The following is a 16,911-nucleotide window of genomic DNA, read 5'->3' as shown; positions in this document are numbered from 1 at the left end:
ATAGGTTGATAGAAGTTTTTTTGTTTGTTTGTTTGTTTGTTTCCTAAACCACAGCCTTATGATGCTGACGAGTAACAGCATGATCTTGTAAGCGTATGTAGTCCCTAGTTTTGTCAGAATTGCATAATAGTGTGAACCAGGTTGTTTGCTGTGTTCATGCTACACATTCTAAACATTGTATTCGGTACCCTTTTTAAGTGCTTCTGTGATCATATCCTTGGTAGCTTCTGTCTCTGCATGGCTGTACTAGCTAACTACTGGAACAGTTCCTTATCAAAAAGAGTGCTTATGTAAAGGAATTGTCAGTATTCTGAGAAAAGACTTCTGGAAGAATCTGTGAACTTTGAAAGTTCTTATAGTCCTGCTTTTCACTCATTTCCAAGTCTGTGGTTACAGACCCAAAGCAATAAGAAAATAGTATAGTATGGATGACAGCATCATTCTCTTCAAAATGGGATTAGGATTCTGAATGCAGTTGGGGCTGAATTTAAGTAGGGGAAACATGACTGCCCCTTCTTCATTAGCAAAAATTTTATGTAGTAAGATTGTAATGTAAACTATGTCATGAGACAGTCCTTGCTTAAACCAAACTGCTGCTATTTTTCTAAGCAGTGAAGAAATAAGTATAAAGATGTAATATGCCTTGTCTGGCATATTATTCCTTAGTGTGAAGTATGATACTAGCTATCATAGATGACAAAAAGGAAACAAATCAATCTCTTCTACTGATTTGTCAGCAAACTTTTCTCCTTTCTGCAAAGTTATACTTCTTGATATTATAAGAAATATTGTGTTACTGACTAGACATTTCTACAACAGAGGAAGAAAGCATATGGGCTTTCTGAAAATCCAAAACAATATTGTTAGAGACTAGACTAAAGTCTTAATTGGAGTATGAAACTCTTCTAAGTTAATGTCCATAAAGTTTAAATTAGTTCAGACTTTTCTTATTAGAATAAATGTTTCCTTTTTAAAAGTATGATAATCATAATCAAGACTAAATTTGTTCTGTTATTCATTTTCAAAATGATTGTACATGTTTAGCGGACTTTTGATTTAAATCCCATGGGATATATTGGAGACAGATGTTTAGATGACCTCATGTTTAAAGTAAAGTTATATTTGGACATTAGATTAAATTTTCCTTAAAATCTTTCCTTATATGTTAGATTGTAGAGGGGTGCAGAAAGTACTGAAAGATTTTAAGTTTAAAATACACTACTTTATTTTAAAAATAAAGTTATTAGATTTCAGCAGATTTTATTTCAGAAGACTCTCAAAAACACAAAATGTCTGATTATGAAACAGTGTGTTTACAAATGAAAATATTGTTTCTTGCTGGAGAGCTAAATGGGAAACAGACTTCTTTCAAAGTTCCTTGAATTCAAAAGCAAATTTACCATGTCATTTATATCTTCCCCCAAAACTTATTAAAGACTATGGTAGGACTTAAAATGTAGTATCAGTTAAAGACTGCATAATAGAACATAACAGTAGCTAGTATTTGTAGTGCTTCCTGGTTTTGAAGAAGTAATAGTTTCTCTCAAGCTGCAGTTAATGTCATAGTGTGGATAGTTATGATGGTTTCATATGTGACAGTAAGCAACATTTTGCAAAAAGTCTTCAAAATTTCATCAAGTCATAATTATAAAAATTGGCTTGTTGAAAATGTATTGACAGACAAAAAAGTAAGCCTCTTCAGCCTTTTGAAGTTTATATAGACACTGACTTTTAAAGTGTTTGGCTAGATATAAAAGTTAGAATTGTGCTGGAGTTCTGCCGTTTGTAATTGTAACTGAAATATTGTACTAATAGACATAAGACTAGCTATATCTTTTTTTTTTTTTTCCACAATTAATACTTTACTGCTGCTTCTGCTCAGGTGGAGGCCTCCTTACACTTCCCACTGCTGCAGTGTGGGGTCCCTACCACTGGAGATAGTCTTCCACAAACATCTCCAACATAGGTCCTTCCCATGGACTGCAGTTCTTTACGAACTACTCCAGTGTGAGTCTCACTGCTTCAGCGTGGGTCTCCCACAGGTCACAAGTCCTGCCAGCAAACCTGGTCCAGCCTATGCTCCTCTCTCCACAGGTTTCCAGGTCCTGCCAGTAACTTGCTCCAGTGTGGGCTTCCCATGAACTCACTGCCTCTTCTGAGCATTCACCTGCTCAGGTGTAGGGTCCTCCACAGGCTGCAAGTGGATCTCTGTTCCACTGTGGACAACTCTGTGGGCTGCAGATGACAGTCTGCCTCACCGTGGTCTTCACCACAGTTCACAGGAGAATCTCTCTTTTGGTGCCTGAGCACCTCCTCCCCCTCCTTCTTGACTGACTCTGGTGTCTGTGGAGATACTGTTCTCACATTCTCACTCACTTCTGCTTCAGTTTTGCATTTGAGCAGCAGCTTCTTCCGCTTCTCAAATACATTATTCACAGAGGCATTACCTCAGTCACTAATTGGCCAGGCCTTGATCAGCAGCGGGTCTGTCTTAGAGTTGACTGGTATTGACCTTATCAGATACAGGGGGAGCTTCTGGCAGCTTGTTGTTTAAAGAAGCCACCCCTGTAGCCCCCTCCTACCAGAAGTTGGCCACACAAACCCACTACAGGGAGTTTAATGTAGACAGCAGAGCTGGATATGTGCTTTTTGCTGGGGAGACCTTAAATTTAGGCAGCAGACACAGCATTTTTCAGTAATCTCATTGAGATCTTCTGGATTAAAACTGGAGTAGCCCTCTCGTAGAAAAAAAATTACTTCTCAATATTTGGAGACTGGAGTGGATATTAGGTCAACACCAACATATGAGTCATCTCTGTACTTCACAAAGGGAGAGAGAAAGGAGGAGATCTCATCCTGTTTCTGAAAAAGCTTTAATTCTGTCTTGTTTGTCTTGAGCTTGTGGCTATTAGTTGAGTGTTGATAGATAAATGTGCATTAGGCATGGGCAATAGCTGTTTTGTGCAACATAATGCAATCAAAACCTCATGAATGAATGTATGATACCTATGTGATACCAGTCACTGTAAGTAGAAAGTATTTTTTCTTTTTTCCCAAATCAAGATTTGGGATTTATTTTAAGTCTGGAAAATAAATGGCTGAAATTATTCTAAAGAATGATGAAAATTAACTCTTTTGTATAAAAATTTGTATAATTCACACAAGAACTAAAATAATGGGACTTGTTGAAGTGGTATATAAACATGATACTTTCTGTATTTGTATATAAATGAATTCAGTCTGTGTTTATATATCTGGAAAATCATAAAATATATAATCTACCCTGTAGATTAACATTTTTTGTAACATTGTATATACCTGAAATTAAAATATTTCTGTTATTGAAGTAATAAACAGAAGGATTGTACAAACTCTAAACAAATAGTTTTTTAAAATGAATAGGGAAAGAAAAAGTTGATTTAAAAGCTAAAGTTTATATAAACACAAGTATCTTCTGAAGACTTCTGAGAAACAAAAAGTGGTCACAAAATTGGAGCAGACAGCCCTTAAAAATGTTAATTGTAGAAACTGTTAGTATAAAGATAAGGAGCAATGAAGAATGGACTAAGAATTTTGCTGATTAAGCAGATTTACAGTATTGTGATTAGATATTGTCTACACAAGTATTTTCTGTATTCAGAAATGTCCTTTGAAAGTGTTGCAAGAGTATTGGTTAGTTGACACATAACATGTTTAGTTTTGCAACCCTAAAGTTAATGCTTGGAATTGGGCTGAAATAACCTGGACAACAACTTCTGTATTTTTTTCATTCTATGATAGCCTTTTCCTTTTTCTCCATATTGAGGTATACTTCAGTGAATGGAAAGAAAAATGGCTTTCTGTTTAAATACTCATTTATCTTCTCATGTAATGCATTATTCCCTATATAAACAACATTTGACCATTTTTCTTGATTACACATGAACATCCTTATACTAGAGTATTTTCACTGAAGACTTCAGCTGGCATGATGAGATTTGCAGGAGTGATTAGTTCTCTCTGGTGCTTCAGGATAGGCAACTGCAATAAAGTAGACATAATTATTGGGATGCCATGAATGTTTTATGCAAATTCTAGAGAACCAGAGGCATAACTTTGGTAGGGAGGAAGAGATGATTTTAACTACCTTACTTGTGATTTTTATTTTAAAAATGTTCTCCTTGCCTGTAGTTCTTTGTTTCCTTATCTGTACATCTCCAGCTGTTTTTAGGAAGTATAGAGAATCTTAAAGACTAACCATGACTCTTAGATTGAACTGTGTGCATTCTGTGTGCTGAATGGGGATAGTATCCTTCAGGGAAAACCACTGCAGTCAAGTAGAGATGATATAACAATTATTGCTATCTCAGTCTTAAAATGGTCATTTTTGTATTCAATCTTAATCTTTGTTTCCCACATTTTAATGAATTTTTACAATTGGACCTAGAACCTCAACAGTAAAACCTGTGAAGAATTGAAAAAGCTTTGATAGTGTTACCTAAGTCTCATTTTCAGTGGGCCATCAATAGAGCTGCAACTTTATCTAATGCAACTGCAATTAGGGATAGCTTGCTTTGTTTTACTTAACCTTAGAGTTTACAGTTAAGTTAAATTCAGATTGAAGAAGAAATCACTGTATTACATTTTGTATGATGGTTGAACTGTTTGTAAAATGTGAAAATATTTTATGTTTGCTAATTGTTTTGTAAACCTTTCAGTACTGAAGTTTGTAGTATAAATAGTTTTGACTATGCGCAAGATTTAGTCTGCTTGCCTTCTGCATAAGAAAAATCTGAGCGCCTCTGGCTTAGCAAACAATTCAGAGCAAACTCACGATATTCATGAGACCAGTGAAAGAATTGTGGTCCTCCATAGCTTAGTTTGTAGCCCAGGAAACCAAAGATCCAAGAAAATCCTCTTTTGCAAAAGTCTCTTTTTGCCGTCTGCAAAACTGAGACCATTCCTGCCTTCTTTCTAGGTCTTTGGATCTTGCAATCACTTTTTTCGTAATGATGCAGGTCAAACATAGGGGAGAGTAACTGTATATCATAGAATGGTAGGGATTGGAAGGGACCTTTAGAGATTATCTAGTCTAACTCCCCTACTAAAGCAGGATCATCTAGATCAGGTCACGTAGAAACACATCCAAATGGGTTTTGAAAACCTCCAGAGAAGGAGACTTCATATCCTCCCTGGGCAGCCTGTGCCAGTGTTCTGTCACCCTTACCGTAAAATAGTTTTTCCTTATGTTTAAGTGGAACTTTTTGTGTTCCAGCTTTTGTCCATTATCCCTAGTCCTATCACTGGACACTACAGGAAAAGGTGTCACCCCATCCTCTTGACATACACTTTTTTAAATAACTTTAAGTGTTAAGAACATACTCCTGTAGTCTTCTCAAAGTCATAGAATCACAGAATCATTACAGTGAGAAAAGACCTTTAGGATCATCACGTCCAACCACTAACCTCACACTGTCAGGCCCATCGCTAAACTAAACCACATCCCTCAGTACTTCATTTCATGTTTTTTTAATGCCTTTAGGGATAGTGACTCCACCACCTCCCTGGTCAGCCTGTTCCAATGCTTAATAATCCTCTCAGTGAAAAGGTTTTTCCTACTGTCCAATCTAAAGCACTCCTGGCACAACTTGAGCCCATTTCCTTGTGTTCAGAGAGGTCCCACAGCCTTTCCTCATAGGAATATATAGAGGGCTATAGGAAGTGGTCCTAGTAGTCAAATCTTTCGAAAAGTGAAATAATGTGATGTACTTTATAGAATGTAATTTTCCTTTAAGCAGGGATAATGAACTGAGTATCTTGTGAAACAGGCTCTGGTGCTTAGAAGGAGTTAATGCCTAGGCTATAGTAACACAGTTTAGTTTGGGATGACCATGAACTAACAACTTCATTGTGTGAACTCTGTATCCTTCAAGAGGGACTAGAGACTGATAAGGAGGGAACCTCCCGCCTCCCAAGGCCCAAAGACTGGATGGTTGCCTAGTTAGCACAAAGTTAGCAAAATAATTACTGTATTTGGAGAAAAGGTAATTATGACTGGGGGAGATTGTGACCACTGACTGACGACTCACAGACCAGCTACCCAATTTATATCCCAGACCCAACAGGGCAAAGGAAGTGAACTGAGTATGCATACTCATTTGCATGCTAGATGAAGAACTACTACAATCACTAAATACAATAACAATACTTACGTATTAGAATATAGAATTTTCTATTTTGAATGTCTAAAACTAGGTACCTGAAAGCATGTATGAAGTGTTTGAATTAAACAGGCCTTAGTTTTATTTGCAACTCACAGAAGTCAACAGGACTAGACCAGGGGCTAGTAAAGTAAGCTTCTGTCTGGTAGGATAAAGTGGTAAAAGGTTCCTAATCCAGTGACTTCAGAGCTTTGCTTGATTAAAATCTATCAATTGATTAGAAACCATACTGAAGACAAAAAGCTATGATACTGGAGGAAATTATCTTGCCATAATTGTAAGCAAAAACTTTAAAAGATTATTGTCACATGCTACTTATAGGGAAAGTTTTAAATTGGAAGAATATTCACTTTATACCAAGGCAGTTTAAAATTTTACTTTGCGAATTGTTCATTTGTAAAAAACATTGATAAAGTGTAGGTTTTTGTTTATTTTGTATTTATCATAAAAATTAGTTGTGGTAACTATTGCAGAATACAGGCTAATCACAAAAATTGAGCATGAAAAATATATTATTCAAATGTAAATTGAAAGCTTCAGTCTTCTTCACAATGTTATAAAATACAGAAGGAGTAATTAATGAACCAGACAGAGCTTTGGCTAGTCTGAATGAACTTCATTCAGCTTTGAGAAGGCATTGGTCTAGATGACAACCAAAGATCTCATTTTACCTAAATTACTAATTCTAAATCTATTAGAAATGGGTTTTTTTAAAGAAATTTCTTGTGAATCTGAGACAATCTATTAAAATATTTCTCTATGAAATCCTGCACAAGACTATCCCCACCTGCATTTGGATGTAAGACTAAAATGTTGGAAAGTTTGCTATCATTTAAAAAAGACAATCCTGTAGAAAAATTGTGATAGGTAGTTCATTATATTTTTTATATTTGAGGCATGGTGAGGCCTCATCTGGAGTACAGTGTCCATTTTTGAGCTTCCTGACTCAATAGGGACAGGAAAATTCTAGACAGAGTCCAGCACAGGACCACCAAGATTGTCAGAGGGCTGGAGCATCTTCATTATGAGGAAAGGCTATGGGACCTGGGATTGTTCAGCCTGGAAGAGAGTGAGGAGGGACCTCATTAATACTTGCAAGTATTTAAAAGGTGTATGTCAAGACCATGGGGTGACACTTTTTTCTGTAGTCTCTAGTAGGAGTAATGGACAAATGCTGGACCACAAGAAGTTCCACTTTAAGGAAAAAGCTACTTTACTGTAAGTGTGACAGCACATGTGAACAGGCTTCAGAGGGAGGTTGTGGAGTCTCCTTCTCTGGATGGGGTTTCAAAACCCATCTGGATGTGTTCCTGTGTGACCTGATCTAGGTAGACCTGCTTTAGCAGGGGAGTTGGACTAGATGATCTCTAGAGGTCCCTTCCAAGACTTACCATTCCGTGATTCTGTTGTGGCTTACATTCTCTGTTTGTGGTGGAAAGAAAAAAAATTTTTGTAACCAACTATAGAGCTCATAGCTGAAAACTCCAGCCAGCTCTGAATTTGTACTTCTAAAATGTGCAACCTGTTGTAAATACTCTTGTATCAGATGGATTGTGTTTAGTGATAATAGCCATATGGTGCACAGAAGAGCACCATCCGTCTCTTTTGGAAAACTAGTAACCCTGCAGTCTTCTATAAAACTGCTTTTCATCCAATATGTTTAAACCTTTGCAAGGAAGGAGGACAGCTATTCTGATGTACCACTGATGTCTTTTTTTGTGAATCCTTTCATGACTGCAATATTCTTATATATATTATTTCCTGTTCTATTCTAGAACTTTTATTCTCCAATTTAAACAAAATTCTTAGTACTTGACTTCACTTACTGCAAGTTACGTATGTAAAGTCATATTGACACTGTTGTATATTGGATGTAGTTTCACTGGCCTTTTACCAAAGGATCTGGGGTGCATATCTGGAAATAGTTTCTTACTTGTAATCAGTCTGCAAATGGTAGTCTTACTGAGTGTGGAACGGGGTTTTTATGGACTTCACAGATGTTAAGAAAACCTCTCCTGAGTTTATTATATTAAGTGAGCTAAAGCCTAAGCAGTCTTCTGTCTGAGCCTATTTACATTTATCTAACAGCATTGCTGTTTTGTTCTGACTTCCTAGTTTATACTTTGAAATTGTTAGTATAAGAAGACTGTAAGTATTTGCCTTAGAAACTTCTATGGACATCTCAATTCTTTCAGTCCTAGCTGGGACTGTTTCAGTTTCTCATACTTTCTATTGAGATTTGGATCTACATACGTGTTAGTTATCTTTGGTTGGTTTTCAGTTGGAGGTTGAACTCTGTCTTCTGAGCTGGATTGAGCACAAGTTTCCTTTCACTGTTCAGTGCCCAGCACATTTGTGTTTCTCCCTCATTTGTTGAAGAATGTAGGTTGGCTGTAATCTGACAGTACTAACATCTCTTCCAGATCTGCCTCAATGCAGTGGAAGTTCCATTTTTTTTTGCTTTGCTTACGCTTAGCAACTCTAATGGTCATGTTTTCTATGTGGAGTATCATATAATTGAGATATTTTTCTAAAATGTTCTGTGCCAAGCAGGACCTAAGTGGCAGAATGCACTGACTGTATACAATTGTGTACTTTCTTTTTCTGAATGTTCTTCACAGAAGATGGTATCAAACCTGCTGATGGGGAAAATATTTGCCATCAGTGATATCCTCCAAAATCTCTCCTCTTTTAGTTTAAAGAGTCTTTTTTTTTTTTCCTCTCCCCCTGGTATCTACCAACTAGGTAAATAAATGAAGACCCTGAACTTTTATTCATACCTGTTGTAGCCAGTAAAGGTATTCACTCAATGCCTTCTGTTCTTTCTGATGCCTGAAGAAATGAACTCCCAAGCTTTATAGGCTGTCTTTTGAAGGAAATTGTGTATTTACTAAGCATGAACTTTCTGTATGTTGAACTTATTTCCTGGAACTTTCCTGTCCAAACTGTTTCTTGGTTGAGTTAGTCTCATATGCTATCTTACTGTGTACCAAAAGTTTGCAAGTCTAAAACAGTGGAAAGGGTGCTTGTCAGTCTGATATTTCATATTTTTCCATTGGCTATTTGTTTTTACAATTAGATTGTGCTGTTTCTTTAGCCAAAGGCTACCTAAGAGAATGCTTTTCTCATTTTACTTTTCGCTTTTATTTTGGTGGCTTTTGTGTCGCTATCTAGGTGAAAATCTGCACAGATTCTGGGGACATTTAAGCTGATAATATATTCTGTTGCAATGGTCCTTATTTGGCCTATGAAGAAGAGAGGTGGTGCTATTTGTCTGTTACACCTCATTGTGTTAGCAAACTCTTTGAGATGATGCTCACCATTCAGGCAACTGATCCAAGGAGCTTAAGTGACAGAAATCTATTTGCTTTTAGTAGGGTTATTTTTCTGTCAGTTCATTTGCCTGAAATGCAGGAACTGGAGTGAATTCCCAGACAGTGGAGGAAGGATAGGTAAAGGGTTCTGGTAGCAACTGGCCTGTTGGATTTCTAACCTGTTTTATCAGGTGGCAGTGAGTGACAAGAACACTTCCACTTCTGAACTTCACCTAAAGCTTAACAAACATTAGCAATTTAATTTGCTTGCTCTATTGTGGTAGCTAATAAAGCTGTTTGTCACCTTCCACATATTCCCTTGTAGGACCTACTTCTCCGGTAACCTGAAGCTTTAACAAATACCATTAAAGGAAGATACATATTCAAATAAGCCACACCAGAAAAAAAAAGACTTTGCTCAGCTTTTGTGTGAGGATTAAGAGGGAAGGAAGGTTCCACTCAGATATGCTTTTTGTTTGTTTTCTTCCTTAAAGAAAGCCCTTTAAAACCCTTTTTTTACACTACTGGTATGCTGATGAGCATACACTGCTACTAAACTGAGTTTAGGGTCTGGGGAATGTGTTTCAGGCTTCACATTGCACTTTGCTGTGTATAACCCATTTGAATATGTGTGGAAAAAATGGCAAATTGCAGGGGGCAGTCATGTTTCCCAGCAATACAAGCCTATAACTAGAAAACCCAGCACAGTTTCTATTAGTCTGAAATACTCACAGATAAAACAAGGCATAGTAACACTTTCAAGCATGTCTTCTGGCTTTCTGATGCTGGTTACTTGAGGGCAGAGGCTATGGCTGTAAATGAGGGAAAGTCGTGTTTTCAGTTGCTTGCTCTGTCCCCTCTGGGCTTCAAGCTGTCAATTTTGATGTTTTTCTGGTACACTACACTGGCAGGCTAAACTTAGTTTTTCTAACAGGCAATATTTCTCTTAATTTGCCCTTAAAAGTTTTAGAAGCCTTTACATATGTTCTTGTTTGCTATATTTTGTACTCTTTTTGTATGATACTTGTACTTCAGCATTTAAGTTGGAGATGGCAGTATTGTGCTTCTCCTCTGTCTTGTTTGGGGACAAAAGCAAATTATCTAGACACTCTGGCTGCCGTGTCATTGAGGAATTCGTGTGAGCAAACAGAAATCTAACCATGCAAAGGGATTTGCTGTTCACAATCTTTTTTTATAGGAAGATAAGTATGTCTTCTGACAAAACTACTGAAAATAAGAAGCTACAGGAAGCAGTTAAAGATCAGTCTGTAGGTGTTGCAGGAAAGTATGGTATTAATTGAAAAGGTCCATGTGGGTTTGGAAAACCTCCAGAGAAGGAGACTCCACAACCTCTCTGGGAAGCCTGTGCCAGGACTCCATCACCATCACACGGAAGAAGTTTTTCCTTGTGTTCAAGTGGAACTTCTTGTGTTACAGCTTGTGCCTACTTCCCCTTTTCCTATCATTGGGCACTACAGAAAAAAAATTTACCCTGTCCTCTTGACACCATTGATAAGATCGCCCCTCAGTCTTCTCCAGGCTAAACAGCCCCTGGTCTTTCAACCTTTCTTAATAAGAAAGATGCTTCTGCCCCCTGATCATCTTGATAGCCCTGCACTGGACTCTTTCTAGAAGTTCCTTGTCCCTCTTGAGCTGGGGAGCCCAAAACTGGACACAGTACTCCAGATGTGGCCTTACCAGGCCAGAGTAGAGGAGGAGGAGCAGAACCTCCCTTGACCTGCTGGCCACACTCTTCTTAATGCACCCCAGGATGCCACTGGCCTTCTTGACCACAAGGGCACATTGCTGGCTCATGTTTAGTTTGCTGTCTATCAGAACTCCCAGGTCCCTCTTGGTGCAGCTGCTTCCAACTGCAGATCAGTCTGAAGTTTTGGAAGTTTTGGTCTCTAAATTCATATCTAAAAGGTGACATCATTAATATTTTCTAGTTCTGATTGTCGCGTGTCAAACTGTTATTTCACTACTGTATTTTCTCTTGTTCTGAAGCAAGAGTTTCCTAAGATCTGGCTCCAGATCATGTGGAGCAATGTGTATCACTATTAGAACCTAAATATAGAATGCCTACACACTGTATCAATGGTGATTTTTTTTTAAAGTAGATTATTCTCTTTTTTTGGTGTTTCAACATTTAAGCTTTTTAATAAATGGTGAATTTGTTTCATGGAGTAATTACCACCATTTTGATCCTAATATTTAAGTACTAGGAAACTCGAGTACTCAAATACTCTAACGCAACAAAAATATTACCTATATTTTTTGTTTGGTATTTTAAAATCTTGTACATTAGCTGCATATATTTGAAAATTGATATATTATTTTTTTCCTTGGGTCTTTAAAGTAGTGATTGATATGCACCAATTGCATCTTTGGTCTTTCAAAAAATAGTATTCATTAACATGGCCTCTTAAAACATTTATAGAGCTTATGTAATTAAAAGTAATTTCCTACCAAAGGTAATGATTGGAACCATGCCTCATGTAAAATTAGTCAGGAAATCTCCAACTCTGTCATCCTTCTCTATAGCCAAGTTTCTGCTGCAGATAAAATCCTCAAGAATAAAATCAACCATAACCACTGTAATGATACTTGTTTTTCCAGAAGGTTAGTAATTGTAGCTTATAGGTGTAACTGTTCACTTCTCTGTGTACTAATGTTATACTAGTGATGACACATATATATCCTAACAATTTTGCTACTCATCAAAGCCTGAAAAAAAGGAAATGAAGTATCACGTTATGAAGACATGCCAATGTTTTCTGAAGCTTGTATGTGCCTGTGGTAGCCTGGTAAGACTATATTAGGTCAAAAAGGTGAGTATCTAAATATGTCTCTGTTTTTAATAGAGAATAGGCTTTGGAATGACTTAATTGTGTTTTGAAGGAGGAGTTGTCAGTGTCCAGAAAGTAGTGCATTTCAAACATGTACAGGTTATGTTAATTCCTAATTTTAAAATTATTTGAACTTAAACATTTTAAACTATTTAAAATAATATTTAATTATTCATTCCATGCTAAGCCTGCTCTCAAACTGATTCCTTTACCCTTCTGGTTAAGATCTTACTAACAAAGAGCAAGATGCGTAACTTGTCTTCTCAGTGTCTTTTGATTTACTAGTGAAATGAGATGACTATTTAGTTACATGGATGATATGATGTGGCTTGGCCACTCTGTGTCTGGAGCAATATATTGTTTTTTTGGGGTAGAACTGTCAAAGTATTTAATGTTGGATGCAGAACTGCCATCTTGCAACTCATATGGTTTTTTCTCATGAGACTATATCACTCTTTCCGTAGGCAAATGTATTTGTACAGACTTACACAGATACAATGTTTCCATACAATATAAGTATGCATATAATATTAGCAGATCAAGGCAAGGTGAAGATTAGTCAACAAAATATGGATATGTGTAACCTTGATTGTTGAAATTTCTTTTCTTTCAAAATACACTGCTTGTTTGGATCACTAATGTATTTTAATTGTTTCCATCTTTCATAATATGTCTAGCAAGTTCAGTTTCTAGTTGTTGTTACACAAATAAACTGGTATTAGATGCATTGCTTTCTTCCTTTCAAACATTCTTTCAAATCAGTGCTTAATGTGGTTTGAAGATTTTGCCAACATATTCTTCCAGATCTTTCTTTTGTATGAGGGTGGTTGATTACATCTATCTTTCTTTTTTGATTTAGAAATACCAATATATCCCAAAGAATGCAAACCCTGGGACCATTTGTCATCACACTTTAATTGTGGTTCACTTCATTATTGTCTGTAGGAGGAAAAGCAAACAATTAGATGCCTGAAGGGTGGGTGTGGAGGGGTGGCAGGGAACTAGAGTGTCAGGGCATGATACACATTCTTATTGCATTGCATACTTTTAACCTTCTATTGTCTTCCCATTGCTTTTAATGCTTACCTGCCTGGATATGGCAGATATACATATATTTAAAAACAGAATTGTCTAGCTGAAATACTAGATGTAAACATCCTTGAAACAAATGGAGTCTAAGGGGTAGAGACCTTTAGTATTTAAATTTAAACTCATTTTTTTGAGACTAGGTGCCTGATTTTTGGATTTTGAAAAATTCTATCAGTTTTCTTTTAAAAGATAGCTCAGCTTCCAGTAATTGGATTTGCTAGGCATAAATGTTTGGTTTGTATTATTTACTCACGTCCAAGCTGTACTAGGATTCATCTTCTCTGCAGGGTTCTATGTAGCAGACATGTTAGTGCAGCTTCATAAAATCAGGCTATGTGTAAAACATTGTGAGAAGAAAGAGTTCCTCAGTTTTGTCCTGCATCTGCTTTCTCTAGCTCTCCAGTGTTAGATCACTTGACTGTGATGCAGGAGACTTGAGTTCAGCTCCTCTGCCTATGAAAGTTCAAGCTTGCATTACTTACTGTATTGGAGTAGTGTGGTGCCCATAGGCCCATCAAGGGAACAAAAGACCACGATTAGCCTCTAAGACCTGAGGATTGCCAAGGGCAGGGAGAGCTTAATTGCCACTTAAGGTCCAGGACAAAACAAACCAGGCTACTCAGTTTGGGGAATAAAACAGAAAATAATTTCATGCAAGACCAACTAAAATATAACCATAAAACCCCAAAACAACCAAAACAAAACAACACAGAGTGGTACAACAATGAAGAGTCCGACCAGCCCTTTAAGACCACCTTCTCCCCACTTCTCACCTCTTCCCGGGCTCAGAGTCCTGATCCCGGTGTTTTTACCTCCTCCCCCTTGAACGGCCCAGGGTTGCAGGTTTCAGTCAGTCTATTCCTGATAGCTTCTGCTGCTTGTCTCTCCTCAGGGCAGGTGGGCTCTGCACCAGCCCTCCCTGTTAAATCCATGGGGTACCTCACACACACAGCAGCCCTGAATGGGCTGCTCCGATGTGCATTTATCCCAAAAGCTGCAGCTCCTCTCTGCCTCTCGTGTGGGGCTGCTCTGGGGCCCACAGGCTCTCCAGCACGGCCTGCACCATGGCCGCCTCTCCACACAGTCCCTTGCTGGTCCGAGTGCACTCACATGGAGCTGCTGGTGGCTCTCAGTCCTGCCATGGCCCTCCATGGGTTGCAGGGGTACAGCCTGCATTCTCGCCATGGCTTGCAGAGGGGTCTCTGGTCTAGTGCTCCTCCTTCTCTGGCTGTAGGGTCCGCATGGTCACCTCCATCTTGTATCACTCTTACACCTCCTATCAGCACTTCAAATTCCTGTCCCTAAATAGTGATCGCAGAAGCGCTAGATTGGCCCAGCCGGGCCGGAGGTGAGTCCAGGGGAGAGTCCAAAAACTCTTTACTGGGTCTTCACTGCAACCCCCTCCCCCTGTTACCAAGCAAAAGCTGCTCCTTGCTAAACCATGACACCACTATAAATTGTTGTGGGGAACAGCTTGTTCTCTCAATCTGTATTGAACATATTTGCATGAAATATTTAATGGCTGAGAAAGGTGGTGTGCCTGTTAGACTGCTGTGCAAGGAAGGAGGTTTCAGTTTGTATTAAATGTTTGCTTGGAGCTGAGGCTATAATCTGGACTTCCTGTCTTTTCTACTAGGACATAGTATATCACCTTTGATCCAGTGCATCTTTAATTATGCAAAATTGACTGGTTTGGACAATTTGGACAATAAACTTACCTCATACAATTCTTCTATTGTAGCTTAGCATTTAGAGCAGTCTTTTGGAGATGATAAAGGCAGGTTTAAATCCTTCGGTAGAGACCGACCAGGAATTAATTTCTTTTTTCTTGATAACTGTTACCTGTTTACTTGTTTACTTGTTGACAGTCACTGTCATGGCTCTTTCAAAAGACTGACAAATGTTAATTCATCTAATTCTGGGATAAGGCTGCAGGTTGAAAATACCAGGGAGAAAGATGACTTACTGAGAATTTTGGTACCTGGTACTGAAAGGAGGGAAGTTTCCTCCCTTTTGCCATTTCCTTGGGATGACTCAGTGCTACTTCTTAGTTGAATTCTCGTGGTTGGCTCTTTCAAGGAACCTCAATGGAATTTACCTTGTCTGTGAATCAAGAGTTAAGAAATCCTACCTAACCCAATGTTGGTTGCACAAATGAGGCAGAGAATTTAATGTAGGTGCGATGGCACACAGCATTTCTTAGCATCAGTGCAACAGTTTCAGACCTTGAAAGTGTCATAGGTTTGTGGTAAGTGAGGGGATATTGTGACCAGGATAAATGCCCATACCTCTGATAATAATGAGAAACACTTACATGAAACAGTAGCCTCAAAATGAATCCAATGTGGTGTCCATTTGTGGCACTTTTTTCCTATTGTTCAGTTGCATGTCCTGAAACAAGCTGCTTACTGTAGCATCACTAAAATAGGCAGTAAAGCAACATAAAGCAAACTGTGATGCATCTTTCCTTCTGATAGGTGTTTTCAAAATGACACTTTGACAAAAGCATAAACCAGAACAGTGAGTTTCATCTGCACCCACTAGAGTAGCCAAGGTGACAGTTCCAGAAGAAAATATGTTAAGTCATGACTGATGGTATGTACGCACCACACAATTTAAAGACCCAGCTATGGATGCACCAAGCTGAGAGAGTCCATTTGTGCTAATAATTTTTAATTCCTAGAACTAAAAATTTAGGAATGATGGTCACTGAATCATCTGACAGCTTTGTTTGATGCAACACTTAGGTGAATTTTGTCAGAAGACTCCCATTTACTTCCATGTTTGTTAGATAGCCCTTTAATGCATGAGCAGGAATTTCCCTTGTTCAAAGAACATCTGTCAGCTGGGGTGGAATTGTAAACAGACTTTGGCCTGACCCCATCTTCCCTGCTCTTATTGAGCGACAGGTTTTGGTTTTTAAAATGCAAATAAGTGATTTCTAGTCCAGAAGCTAGCCTAGGGCCTGCCACCCCACCCAAGTTATGTAGGCCCAACTAGGGAGCTCAAGTGCCCTAAGAATCACGACTCTCATTTCCTGGAAAGCATTTGCACAAGTTGTCAGTTCTGTGTTCCTGACCTCTGTTTTTGGCAGCTTGGCAGTTCCTGGCTGAAGAGCAGCAATGCTTGGGCAGCTTCCTGGATTTTCCTGATGCTTCTGTTAACTACAGTGCTTCCATCTGTTGTCTTCAGAGGCTCATGCAACCTGGAAGACGTAGATTTTCAGCTCTGGATCACCTCATTAGGCATAAGAGGGACAGAAAAACGTTATGGGGTTTTTTTTCCTTAATTTTTATTCTGAGTAATGTATTAAGGGTTGTACTAAGCCAGACCAAAGAAATTATGGGAAAATAACTTGGATTATCTATTTTATGATCTCTTTGTGATTACTCTGCTTGGGTAAGATGTGTATTAAGGGAGCACAGCAAAGTACACAACTGAATGGTGGCAACAGTCTCT

At 38.2% G+C, this 16,911-nt stretch overlaps 1 protein-coding gene across 2 annotated transcripts in view; it reads left to right on the top strand.

Annotated features, from left to right (window-relative positions):
- SLC25A21 (solute carrier family 25 member 21) overlaps positions 1–16,911 on the top strand; it is a 254,886-nt gene that overhangs the window by 9,091 nt on the left and 228,884 nt on the right. The window lies entirely within an intron of this gene.

The sequence above is a fragment of the Colius striatus genome, chromosome 6 (assembly GCF_028858725.1).
Source record: "Colius striatus isolate bColStr4 chromosome 6, bColStr4.1.hap1, whole genome shotgun sequence".
Classification (NCBI taxonomy): Eukaryota; Metazoa; Chordata; class Aves; order Coliiformes; family Coliidae; genus Colius; species Colius striatus.
Note: the sequence above shows the minus strand (reverse complement) of the source record. Positions and strands in the feature narration are given on the sequence as shown.